The 19,889-nt window shown below is 43.8% G+C and overlaps 1 pseudogene; it reads left to right on the forward strand.

Moving 5' to 3' along the window:
* The first annotated feature begins 10,283 nt into the window (after nt 1–10,283).
* LOC123453474 lies at nt 10,284–10,430 on the forward strand (annotated as a pseudogene).
* Nucleotides 10,431–19,889: the final 9,459 nt, after the last annotated feature.

The raw sequence follows: 19,889 nt of genomic DNA on the forward strand, positions 1-19,889 counted from the left end.
ATATTAAATAAAAGTGGGGACAGTGGACACCCTTGTCTTATTCCTGATTTTAGTGGAAAGCTTCCAGTTTTTCCCCATTTAGTAATATGTTGGCTGTAGGCTTGTCATAAATAGCCTTTATTATGTTGAGATATGTTCCTTCTATTCCCAGTCTCTTGGTCTTGGCAAAGACTTTCTGAATACAACCCCAATTGCTCAGTCAATAAAACCACAGATTAATCACTGGGACCTCATGAAATTACAAGGATTTTGCCAAAGGACACAGTGAAAAAAGCAAAGAGGCAACCTACAGAATGGGAAAAAATCTTCGCCAGCTATATATCTGATAGAGGATTAATATCTAGGATATACAAAGAACTCAAAAAGTTAAATAATAAGGAATCAAACAAGCCAATCAAAAAATAGGTTATGGAGCCAAATAGAGCATTCTCAAAGGAAGAAATACGAATGGCATATAAGCATCTAAAAAATGTTCTACATCACTAGTTATCAGGGAAATGCAGACTAAAACTACATTGAGATTCCATCTCACTCCTGTCAGATTGGCCACCATCATGAAAACAAATGATCATAAATGTTGGCGGGGATGTGGAAAAAGAGGAACCCTTCTACACTCTTGGTGGGAATGCAATCTGGTCCAGCCACTGTGGAAATCTGTGTGGAGGTTCCTAAAACAGCTAAAGATTGATCTACCATATGACCCAGCTATAGCACTCCTAGGCATATATCCTAAGGACTCATCTCATTTCCTTAGAAGTATGTGCTCAACCACGTTTATTGCTGCTCAATTTATAATAGCTGGGAAATGGAACCAGCCTAGATGTCCCTCAACTGATGAGTGGATAATGAAGATGTGGCACATTTATACAATGGAGTTCTACTCAGCGGTAAAAAAAAAAAAAAATGAAGTTATGAAATTTGCAGAAAAATGGATGGATCTGGAAAGGATTATACTAAGTGAGGTAACCCAGGCCCAGAAAGCCAAGCGCCACATGTTCTCTCTCATATGTGGATTCTAGCTACAGATGATTGGGCTTCTGCGTGAGAATGAAAATACTTAGTAGCAGAGGCCAGTAAGGTAAAAAGGAGACATAAAGGGTAGAGAAAGGAAGGGAGGAGGATACTTAATAGGTTGATATTGTATATATGTAATTAAAATGATTGTAATGGGGAGGTAATATGATTGAGAATGGAATTTCAAATGGGAAAGTGTGGGGGTGGGGAGGGAGGGAATTACCATGGGATATATTTTATAATCATGGAAAATGTTAATAAAAATTTTTAAAAAAAAAGAAAAGAAAAAAAATATCCTATGGTAATGCCCTCCCTCCCTCCCCCACTTTCCCCATCATATCTCCTCCCCCTCTCAATCAGTCTCTCATCATATCTCCTCCCCCTCTCAATCAGTCTCTCTTATTTTGATGTCATGATTTTTTCCTCCTATTATGATGGTCTTGTGTAGGTAGTGTCAGGCACTGTGAGGTCATGGATACCCAGGCCATTTTGTGTCTGAGGGTAGCATATTGTAAGGAGTCCTATCCTTCCTTTGGCTCTTACATTCTTTCCTCCACCTCCTTCACAATAGACCCTGAGCCTTGGAAAGTGTGATGGAGATATTACAGTACTAAATGCTCCTGTCACTTCTTCCCAGCACCATGATGCCTTCTGAGTCATCCCAAGGGCAGGGAAGCCTTTTTTTCTTGATGGGGGTTTTGAGGTAGGGTCTCAGTCTATTCCAGGCTGCAACACCACTCCCAGTGGTCTTCTGTTTCCTTTTTAATATTTTATTTATCTATGAAAGAAAGAAAGAGAGAGAGAGAAGCAGATAGAGAAGGAGAATGGCTGTTCCAGGGCCTCTTGCCACTACATAAAAAAGTCCAGATGTATGTGCCACCTTCTGCATCTGTCTTTACATAGGTAATGGGGAATCAAACCTGTGTTCTTTAGCTTTGCTGGCAAGCACCTTAACCACTAAGCCATCTTTACAGCTGGCCTTCTGTTCCTTTAGCTCAACTTTAATTTCTTTTAGAAATGTTAAGTAATCAGGCTGGAGAGATGGCTCAATGGTTAAAGGTGCTTGCTTCCAAAAAAAAGCTTGACAGCCCGGGCTTGATTCCCCAGTACCCACGCAAAGCCAGATGCACAAAGTGACACATGCACTTACAGTTAGTTTGCAGTGGCAGAAGGCCCTGGTGTGCCCATACTCACTCTCTGTTTCTTTATCTCAAATGCATGAATAAAAACATTTTTACAGCACTTGGGAGGCACAGGTAGGAGGATCACAATGAGCTTGAGGCCACCCTAGACTACATAGTGAATTCCAGGTCAGCCTGGGCTAGAGTAAGATCCTACCTTGAAAAACCAAAATTAATTAATTAATTAATTAATTAATTAATTAAATTTGACTAGAGAGATAAATCAGTGGTTAAGGTGCTTGCCTGCAGAGCCTAATGAGTCAGGTTTGATTTCCCAGTACCCATGTAAAGCCAGATGCACAAAGTGGTACATGCATCTGGAGTTCATTTGTAGTGGCTAGAGGCACTGGCATACTCATGTTTTTTCTCTCTCTCTTTATCTCCTTGCAATTAAATTAAATTAAATTAAATTAAAATATTAAAAATAAAAGATTATGGGCTGGAGAGATGGTTTAGTGGTTAAGGCACTTGCCTATGAAGCCTAAGGACCCAGGTTCAAATCCTCAGGACCCACATAAGCCAGATGCACAAGGTAGCACATGTGTCTGGAGTTTGTTTGCACTGGCTAGAGGCCCTGGCATGATCATTCCCTCTCTCCCTTTCTCTTTCTCACTCTCTCTCTCTCAAATAAATAAATAAATATTAAAAATTATTTTTAAAAATTATTTTAAAAAATAAAAGAAGCTGGGCGAGGTGGCACACACCTTTAATCCCAGCACTCGGGAGGTAGAGTTCAGAGGATTGCCATGATCGCCATGAGTTGGAGGCCACCCTGAGACTACATAGTGAATTCCAGGTCAGCCTGAGCCAGAGTGAGACCCTACCTTGGGGAAAAAAAATAGTGAATTCCAAGTCAGCCTGGGCTGGAGTGAGACCCTGCCTTAAAAACACCAAAAAAATAGGAGCTGGGCCAGGCACAGTGGTGCACACCTTTAATCCCAGCACTTGGGAGGCAGACATAGGAGGATTACTGTGAGTTCAAGACCATCCTGAGAATACATAGTGGATTGCAGGTCAGACTGAGCTAGTTGAAACCCTGTCTCAAAAGAAAATGGCGGGGGATAGGGGCGGCTGGAGAGATGGCTTAGCAGTTAAGGCACTTGCCTGCAAAGCCAAAGGACCCAGGTTCAATTCCCCAGGATCCATGTAAGCCAGAGGCACACACATCTGGAGTTCGTTTGCAGTGGCTGGAGGCCCTGGTACACCCATTATCTCTCTGTCTATTTCTCTTTCTCTGTCTCTCAATTAAATAAATAAAAATAAAATATTTTAAAAGACCAAAAAAGTAAATAAAAATAAAAGAAATGTTAAGTAATCATACCTGGTACTATGAACCAAATCTTAATGAATGCTATGCATAGTATGCACCGTCTAGCAGTGCTTGGAAAAATGCAAAATAAACATACAACACACAAAATATGATTTAAAGGAGGATCGGGGGATGCACTCAAGTGCTCTTCTGACTGTACTCGCAGCTTCTATTCAGTTTCAAGCAGTCAAAGCTATGGTGTGCTGGTTTGATTCAGGTGTCCCCCATGACTGCTAGGTTCCCAGCTGATGGAAATTTAGGAATTAACACCTTCTGGAGGCAGTGCAATGTTGGGGGCAGTCTTATGGGTATTATAGCCAGTGTCCCCTTGACAGTGTTTGGCACACTCTCCTGTTTCTGTTGTCCACCTGATGTTGGCCAGGAGGCACTGTCCACCCTCTGCTCATGCCATTGTTTGACCCTGCCATCATGGAGTTTCTCTTTGAGTCTATAAGCCAAAATAACCCTTTTGTCCCCACAAGCTGCTTTTGGTCAGGTGATTTATGCCAGCAATGTGAACCTGACTGCAAGGTCTGGAGGCTTCCTGGAGAGCTGCTCATCTTCAGTCCATGCTGGTTGTTCAGTCCACACTGCTCTTCAGTTCACCCTGGAAAGTCTGAGCATAAGACACAAGTTTTCATTGGATCAGATCATGAGTCATTTATTATATCAAGAAATCTTTGGTGTTCCTTCCTTCAAGAAGCTCCACCCAGGGGTTGGAGAGATGGCTTAGCAGTTAAGCGCTTGCCTGTGAACCCTAAGGACCCCTGTTCGAGGCTCAATTCCCCAGGAGCCACATTAGCCAGATGCACAAGGGGGCACATGTGTCTGGAGTTATTCTGCAGCTGCCGGAGGCCCTGGTGTGCCCATTCTCTCTCTCCCTCTCTCTCGGCCTCTTTTTTTTTTCCCCGAGGTAGGGTCTCACTCTGGCTCAGGCTGACCTGGAATTCACTATGTAGTCTCAGGGTGGCCTCCAACTCACGGCGATCCTCCTACTCTGCCTCCTCCCTAGTGCTGGGATTAAAGGCAAGCCCCACCCCACCCGGCTTCTCTCTGCCTCTTTCTCTCTCTGTCTGTCTCTCTCAAATAAATAGTTATTTTAAAAAAAGAAGCTCCACCCAAGGTGCATAGCTTCTATGTCCTCAGACTTAACTTGTGCAAAGATTACCTTCTTATGAATTACATTCAGGAAGATTAAAGACCTTAGAGAGAAACTCTTACTGTTCTTTGGCTAACAAGATAGGGTATGCCCATCAGAAAGTCTCTTAAATGGGCTAAAGAGATGTCTTGGCAGTTAAATACACTTCCTCTCAAAGCCTGCAGGTCCAGGTTCGATTCCCTAGTGCCCATGCAAAGCCAGATGCACAAAGTGGCACATGTATCTGAGGTCTCTCTCTGTTGGGCCTTGAGAGGCCCAGACGCGAGGCCTAGCGGAACTTCCTGAGCCTAGCTAGAGTTTGGGATCTGCCTCTGGCCAGCTACGACTCAGCAAGACGCCTAACGGCCTCTGGCCTGTTACTTCCGCATAGGAGTTGGAATTCCCGCACACACGCGCTTAGAACCAATCACTTCAAAAGTCGTGGTATACTGTTGTTGTGCCAAGACCCCTGACCAGGAGCCAAGTCCCCCAGTCACCCAGGAGTCGCCCAGAGAACCTTCACAGAAGCCAAGACACTCGAATGCAAAAGCAACAGGTTTCTTTATTGCAAGCCTAGGCCTGGGCTCCGTCCCCACAGTCTGGCACAGCGGTGGTGAGGGAGAGAGCCCCTTTCTTTTGGGGGAAGAGGTTCATATAGGAATTAGAACAAAGAAGTAGGGGATAGATACATGGTTGGTTGATTTAAACAGTTCTGATTGGCTTGGGGTTTCAGTGGGCAAAGTTGGGGGCAGGAGCTAGGGGCACTCCAGGCAGATGAAATAATCTCCATTGTCCTTGAAGTGGAGATTCCTCAGTTTCTTATCTAAGCAGGTGGTCGGAGCCCCCCCCCCCCCCCACAGTGGAGTGTTTCTGCAATGTCCTTGAAGTGGAGATTCCTCAGAGATGTTAGGGGGAAAGGCAGCAATTAAGCAAGCAAAGTTTACAGAAGCAAAAGGTCCGCACATTGACCAGCTAGTTCTCTAAGTCAGGCCTGGGCCTTTTTTTTTTTTTTTTTTTAATTCAAATGGTTATATTTGGTCTCACGTTATTGGCCCTTCCCTCTCCCCGCATCCTAGAATCCCCACCCTTGTTCTCAACACTATATAGGCAACACCCTGTAACAATAAAGTGAGTTCCTGCTTCGACAAGACTCCCAGCTTGGTGGTGTGTTCCTGGCCTTCGACACTCAGCCTCTTCCTCAACCCCTTGGGAGGAACCAGCGGGCCTGGTCCTTCCTCAGCACGACCCGCGGGGGGGGGGGGGGGGGGGGGGGGGGGGGCGGGGGGAGCCCGGCATCTCTCTCCTCTCTCTCAAATAAATGAAAAACTTCTGTTAAATGACTATGCTTATCCCCTTTAAATCCATGCTGCTCACATGAAGAATCTGCTTTTTACTTTTTTTGGTTTTTCGAGGTAGGGTCTCACTCTGGTCCAGGCTGACCTGGAATTAAATATGTAGTCTCAGGGTGGCTTTGAACTCAGGGGTTATCCTCCTACCTCAGCCTCCCAACTTCTGGGATTAAAGGTGTGCACCACCACACCCAGCATTTCACTTTTTTTTTAATTTTTTGTTTATTTTTATTTATTTATTTGAGAGCGACAGAAAGAGGCAGAGAGAGAGAGAGAGAATGAATGGGCATGCCAGGGCTTCCAGCCATTGCAAACGAACTCCAGATGCGTGCGCCCCCTTGTGCAACTGGTTAACGTGAGTCCTGGGGAATCAGGCCTTGAACAGGGATCCTTAGGCTTCACAGGCAAGCGCTTAACCACCAAGCCATCTCTCCAGCCCTTACTTTTTTTTATTTTTTAACAGATGGCAGCAGATACTGAGGAGAACCATGACCCATCAGTATGATAAGAAAAGAAGGCTTACTGCTTTGCTGGAGACATCTGCCAGGGCCCAGGAGAAACTACAGACAGATGAAGTGCTGCTCTCACTGCTACCCCAACAACCTCCCCTAGGGAGATGGTGGTAGATACTAAGGACACTCAAAATTCATCAAAGCAGAAATTCAGAGGGTGCAGAGTATTCCTTTAGAACATGAAAGGAGAATTATAACACACCTACCAAGGTTCAGGGAACATTGCAGAAGAGGGGGCAGATGATATTAAGAGCCACAGGTTGGGTGTATTTGTCAAGGTTCTCTAGAGGAACAGAACAGATAGAATGAATTGTATTAAAAGGGAATTTATTGGATTAGTTATGGCAGTCCAACAAAGGCAGTTTGCAGGTCTGAGAGTCAAGGACCTGGTAGCTGCTCAGCCGACAAGGCTGGTTGTCTCAGCAGTCCCAATCCAGCACTGAAGGCCTGGAGGTGTCCTGGAAAGATGCTGCTCTTCAGTCCACGCTGGTGTTCGGTCCACACTGGTGTCCAGTCCACACTGGTGTCCAGTCCATGCTGTGCTTCTGTCCACACTGGAAAGCAGCAAGCAGCACCAGCAGCCAGGGGGGGAGAAGGAGATCCTTTCCTTCCCAAGCTTCCTTAGAGAAAACCTCCACTCTGAGAGGAGCTGCTCTCTCTGGGGGAAGGACTCACCCTGGGGGAAGGATTCCTCCTTTAGTTAATCCTCCCTGGAAGCAAACTCAGAGACCCACTTATAAGGAATGTTTATGGATTCCTAAACAGATCAAGTTGACACAAAACTTAGCTATCACAATGGGAAAGAGTATCGGAGGCACTGTCTCCAATCTACACAGAGACTGAGGCCTTCATGACATCACAGTGTATTCCAGTAATCCCACTGAGCAGGGTCCCTCAATGGAATGATGGTGGGGAGGAGGGGATATAAAAATATAACTTGATGGTGAAATGCGATGTCAGTTTCAGGAATAAAGTCCTGTACCCCAAACTCTGGATTTGTGTCTACTTCTAACCAAATAAATGGATAAAAATAAGACTGAGAACTGAGTGTGGTGGCACACACCCTTAATCCCAGCACTCAGGAGGCAGAGGTAAGAGGTTCAAGGCCTGAGTGAGATCCTACCTCGAAAAAAAAAAATTTAAAAAGAAGAATAAAGAGAGTTAGTGAGGAAAGAAGAGAAAGTACAAAGAGCTCCTGGCATGTGGAGGGCAGAAGGCGATAAAGAGCCCAAGTGGGAGCAGGAGTTAGGGGGTTCTCCACTCATCTTGTAGAGAGTTCCAGACCAGAAATGAGCAGAAGACCACCTGAATAAAATTTAAGAGTCTTTATTCAGGTTGGCCAGCGTCTATCTCTCCACAGCTGGATGCTGAGAATAGCAACCGCCTACCTCTACAGTGAGTTTTTTGTTTGTTTGGTTTTGGTTTTTTGGTATGTCAAGGTAGGGTCTCATTCTAGCTCAGGCCAACCTGGAATTCACTCTGTAGTCTCAGGGTGGGCTTGAACTCATGGTGATCCTCCTACCCCTGCCTCTCAAGTGCTGGGATGAAAGGCATGTGCCACCATGCCCGGCTTACAGTGAGTTTTTTTGGTTTTTTTGTTTGTTTGTTTTTATGTGAGAGCAATAGACAGAGAAAGAGGCAGATATATATATATATGGAGAGGGAGGGAGGGCACACCAGGGCCTCCAAGCACTGCAAATGAACTCCAGACATGTGCACCCCCTTGTACATCTGGCTAACATGGGTCCTGGGGAATAGAGCCTTGAACTGGGATCCTTAGGCTTCATAGGCAAGTGTTTAACAGCTAAGCCATACCTCCAGCCCTACAGTGAGTTTTTAAAAGGCAAAAACTACATTTACTCTTCAGTCATCCCCCCTTTCCCCTAATTGATTTTGCAAGAGCAAGCAAGCATGGTTTACAAAAGCAAAATTTGGCAGTCAGCACAGAGCAAGCACCAGATAAGGGCGAGACAAACACCAGATGCTGGTATGCAGCAGGTACCGGGGACCAGGTTGCCTTGAGTTTAGGGAAAGACTAATACCAGATATCTGAGCTACTCTTCTGTGTTAATCTTTATTCTCCTGTTTTTCTTAGGTCTGTTGAGGTTGTGCGTGCACCCCTACAACTGTCTGTATTGTACACTGTTTTAACAAATACACAATGACATGTACATTTTTGTGAAAGAAATTAGAGCAAGCCAGACATGGTGGTGCACACTTTTAACTCCAGCACTCTGAAGGCTGAGGTAGGAGGATCACTATTAGGTGGAGGCCACCCTGAGACTACCTGGTGAATTCCAAGTCAGCCTGGAATAAGTCCCCTCCTCAAAAAAAAAAGGGGGGGGGGAAGCTGAAGTAGAACTGAGCTACCAGAAGATTTCTCAGGTTCACTATTGTGAACTAAAGTTCTCAGAAAACTGCTGTGTCTGCTGCACCTACCTGCAACAAAGTGAAATGAACTGATAGAACTCCAGTGATCACACAGAGATGGAATGTTGCAAGGTCAGAGTCAAATTAACTTGGGCTACATTTAGCCCCTCAATAGTCATTAATTATTGCCTGCCCACCTCTGTGACCTAACATCCTTGTGACTATCAGCTGATCAGGTGCAACCTTTCTGTTTGTTTTTGTTTTTGTTTGTTTTTTTGACGTAGGGTCTCCCTCTAGCCCAGACTAATCTGGAATTCACTATGTAGTCTCAGGGTAGCCTTGAACTCACAGTGATCTCCCAAGTGCTGGGATTAAAACTGTGCACCACCATAACCAGCCCAGGTGCAATCTTTTGGAATGTACTGGCAGACCACCAGCTTCCACCAACCAAGGAAGGCTTAAGAATGCCATTAGATGCCATCTGAAGCCTATGGTGGAGATTTCCCACTTTGCTGTAATTCATCTACTGCATGGTCGGCCAATGTATTTAAAAAGAGCCTTGATTTATGACTTTCTTTTGTTCTGTACCTATAAAGCCTTCATGAAATTGTTAACACATTGAACATGGAATTGGGGTGACCAAAATCTGTGTTCCCGGGCCATGGTCACTCATATTTGGCTCCAGAATAAACTATTCCTGATCCCCTTTGAGTTGAGAGCTGTGTCTTTTGTGTCAATATTATAATGTCATTTAGTGCTCCGGCCAGAAAACTCCTCTGTGCCCCATCCATTCATGCCTCCTCAACTCCTGACCTGTTGTACCGTCACCACAGTTTTTCCTTTTCCAGAATGTCATAGTTGAGGCTGGGCATGGTGGCATACACCTTTAATCCCAGCACTCAGGAGGCAGAGGTAGGAGCATCACCATAAATTCAAGGCCACTCTGAGACTACAAGAGTGAATTCCAGGTCAGCCTGAGCTAGCGTGAGACCCTACTTCAAAAACAAAAATAAAAACAGAATGTCATAGTTGAAATCATGTGGTGCACAGCCCTTTAAAACTGGATTCTTTCTTTCTCTCTTGTTTTTTATTTATTTATTTATTTATTGAGACAGGGTCTTATTCTAGCCCAGGCTGGCCTGCAACTCACTTTGTAGCACCAGGCTGACCTCAAACTCTTGGCAACCCTCTTACCTCAGCACCTCCTGAGTGTTGTGACGAAAGGCATGTGCCACCATACCCACTGTTAAGATTGGCTTCTTTCACTTAGCAACATGTCCTTTCCTGACAGAGAGGAGGGAGACAGAGAGTAAGTGTGGGTGCACCAGAACTCCAGACCCATGCACTACTTTAGCACTTTGTGCATCTGGCTTTTACATGGGTATTGGGGAATTGAACCTAGGCCATCAAGCTTTGCAAGTGAGTGTCTTTATCCACTGAACCATCTCTTTTTAATAATGTTTGTTTAGTCTAGCTGCGGCGCCACAGTACGCGCTCGCGCTTAACTGGGGCCGCTTGGCACGCCGCGGGCGGCCACTTTAACCGCGAGCCACATCGCCGTTCCCGGGCCTGGAGGGGGCAGGCGGTGTTCACTCAAGGCTGAAGTGCCCAGGGCGCGCGTATTCGCACGCCTTTCCCTTCCACAACATGTCTGCTGCCCTGAGTGATTTCCAACCCAACTGGGATGTGCGATCAGGTTGGAAGTTGGATTGGACAGGAGCTGCATACTTACTTGAAAGAGAAAGGCACATGGAGAATGGGCCTTTGGTCTACAAACTCACTCCAGATGCATTCGCCGTCTTGGGTACTGGGGAATCCAACCTAGGCTCCTTGACTTTTGCAAGCGCCTTAGCCGTTAAGCCACCTCAGCCCAAACATAACTTGAAACCAAGTGTATGGGCAGTGACTCGGGTCTGTAATTAACCACCCTTGGCAGACAGTTTGTGGGAACCCTGATGGAAAAGGAGGGGAAAGGCTGACCATGTGCTCAGTGGTCGAGTGATTCCCTGATGTGTTTCCATCACCAGTACATCTGCGAAATCCATTTGGATAAGCTACCTAAATTAATGTTTGATTAACTGCAGGTTATTAAACATTACATTAGACTTAAAAATACAGGTTTTTAGCTAAAAATAATAATAATAATAATTTTTGTTTAGATTTTCTTTTTAATTAGAGACAGAGAGAGAATGGGCACACCAGGGCCTCCAGCCACTGCAAACGAACCCCAGATAAATGCACCACCATGTGCATCTGGCTTATGTGGGGCCTGGAGAACTGAATGTGGGTCCTTAGGCTTTGTAGGCATGTTCCTTAACCACTAAGCCATCTCTCCAGCCCTAGGGCTGGCCTGTGAAGCCTAAGGAGCCTGGTTCAAGGCTCGATTCCCCAGGACCCACGTTAGCCAGATGCACAAGGGGGATCACGCATCTGGAGTTCGTTTGCAGTGGCTGGAAGCACTGGCGCACCTACTCTCTCCTCTCTCTCTGCCTCTTTCTCTCTCTGTCTGTCACTCTCAAATAAATAAATAAAAATAAACAAAAATTTTTTTAAATATTTTATTTATTTATTTGAGAGAGAGAGAGGCAAATAGAGAAAATGGGCATGCGATAGCCTCTAGCCTCTGCAAATGAACTCCATACACATGTGCTACCTTGTGCATCTGGATTTATGTGGGTACTGAGGAAACAAACCTGGGTCCTTTGGCTTTGCCAGCAAGTGCCTTAATCACTGAGCAATCTCTCCAGCCCCAATAGTTCATTTATTTTTATCTTGCAGTATTATTCCATTATGTGGATGTATCACAATTTACTCTTTCATTTACAGAAGGACATCTTGGTTACTTCCAAGTTGTTTGTATGTTTGGGAAGTGGGCAGTTCAAGGTAGGGTCTCAATCTAGCCCAAGCTGACCTGGAATTCACTATGTACTCTCAGGATGGCCTCAAACCTATAGTGATCCTCCTACCTCAGCTCCTGAGTGCTAGGATTAAAGACATGCACCACCATGCCCAGCTCCCACATTTTGAGTCACGAATAAAGCTGCTAAAAGCACTTGTATGTGTAGAGTTCCATGTGGATCTACATTTTCAACTCAGATGGGCCAATAACTACCATAGATACTGAGTCATTGATACATTTACTTTTTTTTTTTTTTTTTTTTTTACATTTACTTTTGTAAGAATACCAAACTCTGCCGGATGTGGTGGCTCACACCTTTAACCCCAGCACTCAGGGGGCTAAGGTAGGAGGTCACCATAAATTCAAAGATAGCCTGGAACTACTTGATGAGTACCAGGTCATCCTGGGCTAGAGTAAGACCCTGCCACAATAAAAAAGAGAAAAAGGGCTGGACAGGTGGCTTAGCAGTTAAGCACTTGCCTGTGAAGACTAAGGACCCCAGTTCGAGGCTCGATTCCCCAGGACCCACGTTATCCAGATGCACAAGGGGGCACATGCATCTAGAGTTTCCAGCAGCTAGAGGTCCTGGTATGTGTGCTCTCGTTCTCTTTCTCTCTGCCTCTCTCTCTCTCTCAGTCACTCGCTTCCACTCTCTCTGCTTGTAAATAAATAAAAATATTGGTTTGGTTTTCTTTTTTTGGATTTTTGAGGTAGGGTCTCACTTTAGTCCAGGCTGACCTGGAATTCACTATGTAGTCTTAGGGGTGGCTTGAGCTCATGGCGATCCACCTACCTCTGCCTCCTGAGTGCTGGGATTAAAGGCATGTGTCACCATGCCCCGCAATTTTTTTTTTTTTAAGAAAGTAATTCTTGCTGGGATTGGTGGCACACACCTTTAATCCCAGTACTTAGGGGGCTGAGGTAGGAGGATCACTGTGAGTTTAAAGCCTGCCTGAGACTACATAGTGAATTCCAGGTCAGCCTGGACTAGAGTAAGACCTTACCTCAAAAACTTTAAAAAAAATAAAATAAATAAGGGCTTCAGGGATGGCTTAGCTGTTAAGGCATTTACCTGCAAAGCCAAAGGACTCAGGTTTGATTCCCCAGAACCCACGTTAGCCAAATACACAAGGTGGTGTATGCATCTGGAGTTTGTTTAAATGGCTGGAAGCCCTGGCATGCCCATTCTCTCCCTCTCTCTTTCTCTCTGTCAAATAAATAAAAATAAAATATTCAAAAAATAAAAATAATAAATAAATGCATAAATAACCCTTGAATCAAAAACAAAAACAAAAAAATAAAGAATAGCAACCTGTTTCACAGAGTGGTTTAGAGCTTTACATTCCTAGAAGAAGTTAATGAGAATTCTGTTTTGGATTTATGGGCCCTTAGCATCAGTGTTATTTTTTAAATTATTTATTTGACAGAGAAAAAGAGAGAGAATAGGCATGCCAGGGTCTCCAGCCTCTGCAAACAAACTCCAGATGCATTTTGTTTCTCAATTTTTTTATTAACATTTTCCATGATTATAAAAAATATCCATGATAATACCCCCCTTCCCCCCAACTTTCCCTTTCAAATTCCATTCTCCATCATATCCCCTCCCCATCTCAATCAGTCTCTCCTTTATTTTGATATCATGATCTTCCCTCTTATGATGGTCTTGTGTAGGTAGTGTCAGGCACGGTGAGGTCATGGATATCCAGGTCATTTTATGTCTGGAGGGAGCACACTGCAAGGAGTCCTACCCTTCCTTTGGCTCTTACATTCTTTCCGCCACCTCTTCTGCATTAGACCCTGAGCCTTGGAAGGTGTGATCGAGGTGTTACTCAGTACTCCAGTCACTTCTTTCCAGCACTATGATACCTTCTGAGTCATCCCAAGATCACTGCCATCTGAAAAGAGAAGATTCTCTACCCACAGTGAGAGTAGTGTTAATCTAAGGGTATAAATATTAAGAGAAGTGCTTACTGGGCAGTTTGATAAGCATAGTATATACATTTTTCCAGACATCAGCAGATGTTACACCCCTAGGACTCATGACTACCCCGTTTTAAGTTTTCAGTATCAGGGATGTGTTCCCCCCCATGGATCAGGCCTCCAGTTCAATTGGAGGGCAGTTGGTTTCCACCATGACAGACCTGCCACTATTGCACCTGTTGGCTCATTTGGCCTGGCTGGCCAATTATAAGGCTTGCAGTGTCCACTGTTGAGTATTTTCACTGGTGGTATCTCTTTCTCCCATTGATCTACATGTAGAATGGCTTCTTCTATCTTTCTGTCAGCTGGTCTCCATGAAGGAGGTTATCATCTCAGTTCCAGCAGGATTTCTCAGTGGCCTTGCAGCCCAAGTATGTGTAGTCTTCAGCAATAGGGTCTTACCATCAATTCCTGATGGGAAACCAAGAGCCTCAGCAATGGCCTATAATGTTTTGGGGGTATCAGGGACCTACCTGGCCAACAACTCTCTGGAGGTATCCCATCCCTGGCACTGAAAATTTTCTAACAACAATATATGGCTCCTGAGTGTTCCATTGTCCCAAACCAGAGGATTCCATATGATTTACTTATATCCTCTTAGATTTTGATTAGCCCTCCCTCCGCCTTTCCTTTACTCAATCTCTTCCCCTGACCTCACTGTGGGCCTTTTCACCCCAGTTAATCTATTCTTCTACTTACATATATGCAATACCAACCTATTAAGTACACTCCTCCCTTCCTTTCTCTTCCCTTTATATCTCCCTTTTAACTTACTGGACTCTGCTACTGAGTTTTTTCCTTCTCACACAGAAGCCCAATCATCTGTAGCTAGGATCCACATATGAGGGAGAACATGTGGCACTTGGCTTTCTGGGCCTGGGTTACCTCACCTAGTATAATCCTTTCCAGGTCCATCCATTTTTCTGCAAATTTCATAACTTCATTTTTCTTTACCACTGAGTAGAACTCCATTGTATAAATGTGCCACATTTTCATTATCCACTCATCAGTTGAGGGACATCTAGGCTGGTTCCATTTCCCAGCTATTATGAATTAAGTGGCAATAAACATGGCTGAGCATGTACTTCTAAGAAAATGGGATGAGTCCTTAGGATTTATGCCTAGGAGTGCTATAGCTGGGTCATATGGTAGATCAATTTTTAGCTGTCTTAGGAACCTCCACACTGATTTTCATAATGGCTGGAACAGATTGCATTCCCACCAACAGTGCAGATGCATTTTTTTTTTGTATTTTAAATGATTTATTTATTTGAGAGAAAAAAATGGGTGCACTAGGCAGATGCATTTTTTTTAAGGAGTTGGTTTTGTTTTCTTTTTTCTACTTTTTATTTATTTAAGAGAGAGTGAGAGAGAAAAAGATGCAGATATAGACAGAGAATGGGTATGCCAAGACCTTTAGCCACTGTAAACAACTGAGCTTCAGAAATATATGCCCCCTTGTGCATCTGGCTTTATGTGGGTCCCGGGGTATCAAACTCATATCATTAAGTTTTATCGGCAAGTGCCTTAACCAGTGAGCGATCTCTCCATCACCTCTTTTTGTTCTTTTAACAGTTTCTGTCACAGAACACAAATTTTGATATTTTTTAATTTATTGAGTTCCCTTTTTTTTTTTTTTTTTTTTTTTTTGGTGCTGAGGACCATCCACTGAGCTCAACCCCTTTTTCTTTTATTTAAGGGGGGGGGGAGGATGGGCTGTTAGGGCCTCTAGCCATGGCAAATGAACTCCAGACACATGCACGACCTGTACATCTGGCTTAAGTGGGCACTGGGGAATTGAACCTGGCTCTTTAGGCTTCTAAAAACCTTTTCACTAATTAATTCATTAGTGAATTCACAGAGAAGTCAGAAAATATCATTTGTATTATTTATTTTTAATTAGCTGAGATTGTCTTTGTGATTAAATACTTGTCAGTGTTTACACATTCTCTCTATATACTTGAAAATATGTGCCATGTTCTGTTTGGATGATCCTTGATAGTTTCAAATGAATGAGTTTATTAAGCATATTGTAGGCAATTATCAGCAAGCAGCAGATAAGTAACAGAACATCAAATCAGGAAGAAATGACTGGGGAAGGCCCATGGAAGCAGTCAGCTGGAATTCCAGCTGAGAATCCCAGGCAGAGTCCTCCCCTCAGATGAAACTTTCAACTAGCCATTCCTACCACAGGCATTTTCATAGCATGGGGTAAACAATAGTGACCTCTGCTGGAAAGGGTTTGCCCTCCAGATGTTCCCATGGGCTGTTTGCTATCCTCTTTCCTCCTTGTCACCAGCCCCAGGACAAAGGATTTCAAAGGACTCTCTGAGATAAAAATGCTTGAAGCTGGGCATGGTGGTCCATGCCCTAATCCCAGCATTTTGAGAGGCAGAGGTAGGAGGATTGCTGTGAGTTCAGGACCAGCCTGGTACTATATAGTGAATTCCAGGTCAGCCTGAACTAGAGCAAGACTCTACCTCAAAAAAACAAAAACATGGGCTGGAGAGATGGATTTGCCATTAAGGCTTTTGCCTGTGAAGCCTAAGGACCCAGGTTTAATCTTTCTCCAGATTCCACATAAGCCAGACCCACAAAGGTGAGGCAAGTGCAAGGATGCACATGCCCACTAGGTGGTGCAAGTGTCTGGAATTCAATTGCTGTGGCTGAGGCCCTGGTGTGCCAATTCTCTCTCTAAAAAAAAAAAAAAAAAACAGGGGCTGGAGAAGATGGCTTAGTGGTTAAGATGTTTGCCTGCAAAGCCAAAGGACCCAGGTTCAATTCCCCAGGACCCATGTAAGCCAGATGAACAAAGAGGTACATGCATCTGGAGTTTGCAGTGGCTGGAGGCCCTGGCACGCCCATTTTCTCTCTCTTACTCTCTCTCTCTACCTCTTTCTCTCTCTCAAATAAATAAAATATATTTTAAAAACACAAAATAACAACAAGAAAACAAAAGCTTTGACACAAGGGGGGAGTCTATCCTGTTCCCAATGTCAAATCTCAATAAGCTCAAATAGCACATGACAATTTACTAATATAATTTATATTATATATTGTGATATATGTTCTCTATTTGTTTCACAAAGGATTCTATATTATCTGTTGGATAAGCTTTTTTATTCTTTTTGTTTTGTTTTGTTTTGTTTTTGTTTCATTTTGTTTTTTTCAAGGTAGAGTCTCACTCTAGCACAGGCTGACCTGGAACTCACTCTATAGTCTCAGGGTGTCATCAAACTCATGGCAATCCTCCTACCTCTGCCTCCCAAGTGCTAGGAATAAAGGCATGTGCCACCATGCCCAGCTAAGGCTTATTTAGTTATTTATTTTTGTTTTTTTGGAGGTAGGGTCTTACTCTAACCCAGGCTGACCTGGAATTCACTATGTAGTCTCTAGATGGCCTCGAACTCACAGCGATACTCCTACCTCTGTCTCCCAAGTGCTGGTATTAAAGGCATGCACCACCACACCTGGGGGAGAGAGAGAGAGAGAATGGGTGCACTAGGGCCTCCAGCCACTGCAAACAAACTCCAAATGTATGGACCACCTTATCCATATAACTTTATGTGGGCACTAGGGAATCGAACTCACATCCTTAGTCTTTGCAGGCAAGTGCCTTAACCATTGAACCATGTCTCCAGCCCTGGATAAAGCTTTGTATTTTCATTGCTAACAACTAAGGTAAATAGCAGTTTAAGGTAAATATTAGATAGTATTTCCCAGATTTATCAAATTTTCTTGAACTTAGTTATTATTTAGGAAGCTGTTACCTGCTTGCTTTTTAAAAAAGATTTTAATTTATTTGAGAGAGAGACCAAGAGACAATGAGACAGCTAGAGAGTGAATAAAGCCAGGCATGGTAGTGCACGCCTTTAATCCTAGCACTTGGGAGGCTGAGGTAGGAGGATAGCTGTGAGTTAGAAGCCAGCCTGAGACTATATAGTGAATTCCAAGTCAGCCTGGGCCAGAGTGAAACCCTATCTCAAAAATCCAAAACCAAAAAAGAAAGAAAGAGGGAGAGGGAAAGAGAAGGAAGGGGGAGGGAAGGAAAGAGAGAGAGAGAGAGAAAGGGGATTCTGGGGATTTAACTCGGGTAAGCACTTTACCCACTGCCCTATCTCCTCAGCCCTCTAGCATCTTTCTGAACCTTCACTCCAGGCCGTTTACCTGTGACTCATCAGGTAATGTTCATCATCAGGGCATTGTCTCATCCCACCTGATAATCCTCTTTCCAAAGCTGACAATGATGACCAGAGTAATCACATTTTTCCTCCCCTTTCAGGTCTGTACTTCATTGGCTGCCACGTTTCTCATCCCTTCTTCTTTCCTGCTGGATGAAATACCATGCCTTTTCTCTCTATTCTTTTTTTTTTTTTTTTTTTTAGGTATGGTCTGGAATTCACTATGTGGCAGACCTTGAACTCACAGCAATCTCCCTAGCTCAGCTTCTCAAATGCTGGGATTAAAGAACTGTGCCACCACACCTGGCCCTCTATTTTTTTTTTAATTTATCTGAGAGAAAGCAAAAGAGTTAGAGAGAGAGAATGGGCATGCCAGGGCCTGTAGCCATTACAAACTAACTCCAGACACATGCACCACCTTGTGCATCTGGCTTATGTGGTACTGGGTACTGGGGAATCAAAACTGGATCCTTAGGCTTCATAGGCAAGCACGCTAACAGCTAAGCCATCTCTTCTGCCCTGTTTTTTGTTTGTTTGTTTGTTTGTTATTTGTTTTTTGTTTTGAGGTAATGTCTCTTTCTAGCCCAGGTTGACCTGGAGGTAATTCCCTCCCTCCCCTCCACTTTTCCCTTTGAAACACAACTCATAATAATAACTAAGTTATCATTAATAACTATGTAGTCTCAGGCTAGCCTCGAACTCACAGCAATCCTCTTACCTCTGCCTCCCAAGTGCTGGGATTAAAGGTGTATGCCACCACACTTGGCTTTTTCTCTCTATTCTTTTTAGATGTTCCATTAATTTAATTTTTCATTTATTTATTTGCAAGTGTGTGTGTATGAGTGAGTGCCAGGTTCTCTTGCCACTGCAAATGAATGCCTATCAGGCTTTATGTAAGTGGCTGGGTAATTGAGCTAGGGCCAACAGGCTTTATCAGCACATGACTTTAACCACTGAGAAATTTCCCCAGTTTAATTTTTGCCACCTACTATTAGCTACACATTTCCTAAGAAGTCTAAAGTTATACCAGTTGTGGTGTGTGTGTGTGTGTGTGTGTGTGTGTGTGTGTGTGTATTTGAAACACTTGGGATTAAAATCAGAGCCTTACACATGCTAGGCAAACACTTTGCCACTAAGTAATATCCCCAGCTCTCTTTTTATTTTGATTATTTATTTATTTGTTTATTTTTAGGTAGGGTCTCACTCTACCTCAGGCTGACCTGGAATTCATAATGTAGTCTCAGGGTGGCTGTGAACTCACCTCTGCCTCCTAAGTGCTGGGATTAAAGGTGTGTGCCACCACACCCGGCTCTTTTTATTTTGAGATAGGATGTCACTAAGTTGTTCAGGTTAACCTTGAACTTGTGATCCACTTGCCTCAGCCTCTCAAGTAGCTAGTATATGCTGTGTCACCAAGCCTGGCTTCTGCGAAGTTTTTATTATGGAAAAGCTCAAAGACAAAAGGAAAGTCGTAATAACTCCCTGTATCCATTACTCAGTTTCAATAATGATCAATTAACGGTTGGTCTTATTTTATTCAAATACTTCCCACTTCATTCTGTCCATATTGGCCTGATGAAGTGTCAGAGACCATGACATTTTGTCCATAGAATTTTAGTATTTAGGGATGGAGAGATGGCTTAGCAGTTAAGGCATTTGCCTGCGAAGCCAGGGTCCCTGGTTCAATTCCCCAGGACCCACGTAAGCCAGATGCACAAGGTGGCACATGTGTCTGGAGTTTGTTTACAGTGGCTCAAGACCTTGGTGTGCCGATTCTCTCCATCCCTTCTTCTCTCTTTCTCTCTCGCTCTCACTCTCTCTGCCTCTTTCTCTTTCTCAAATAAAATTTTAAAAAAATTATTTATTCATTTTGCAGGCAAATGCATTGAGAGAGAGTGAGAGAGAGAATGGGCATGCCAGAGCCAGATATATGTGCCACCTTGTGTATCTGGCTTA

The sequence above is a fragment of the Jaculus jaculus genome, chromosome 11 (assembly GCF_020740685.1).
Source record: "Jaculus jaculus isolate mJacJac1 chromosome 11, mJacJac1.mat.Y.cur, whole genome shotgun sequence".
NCBI lineage: Eukaryota > Metazoa > Chordata > Mammalia > Rodentia > Dipodidae > Jaculus > Jaculus jaculus.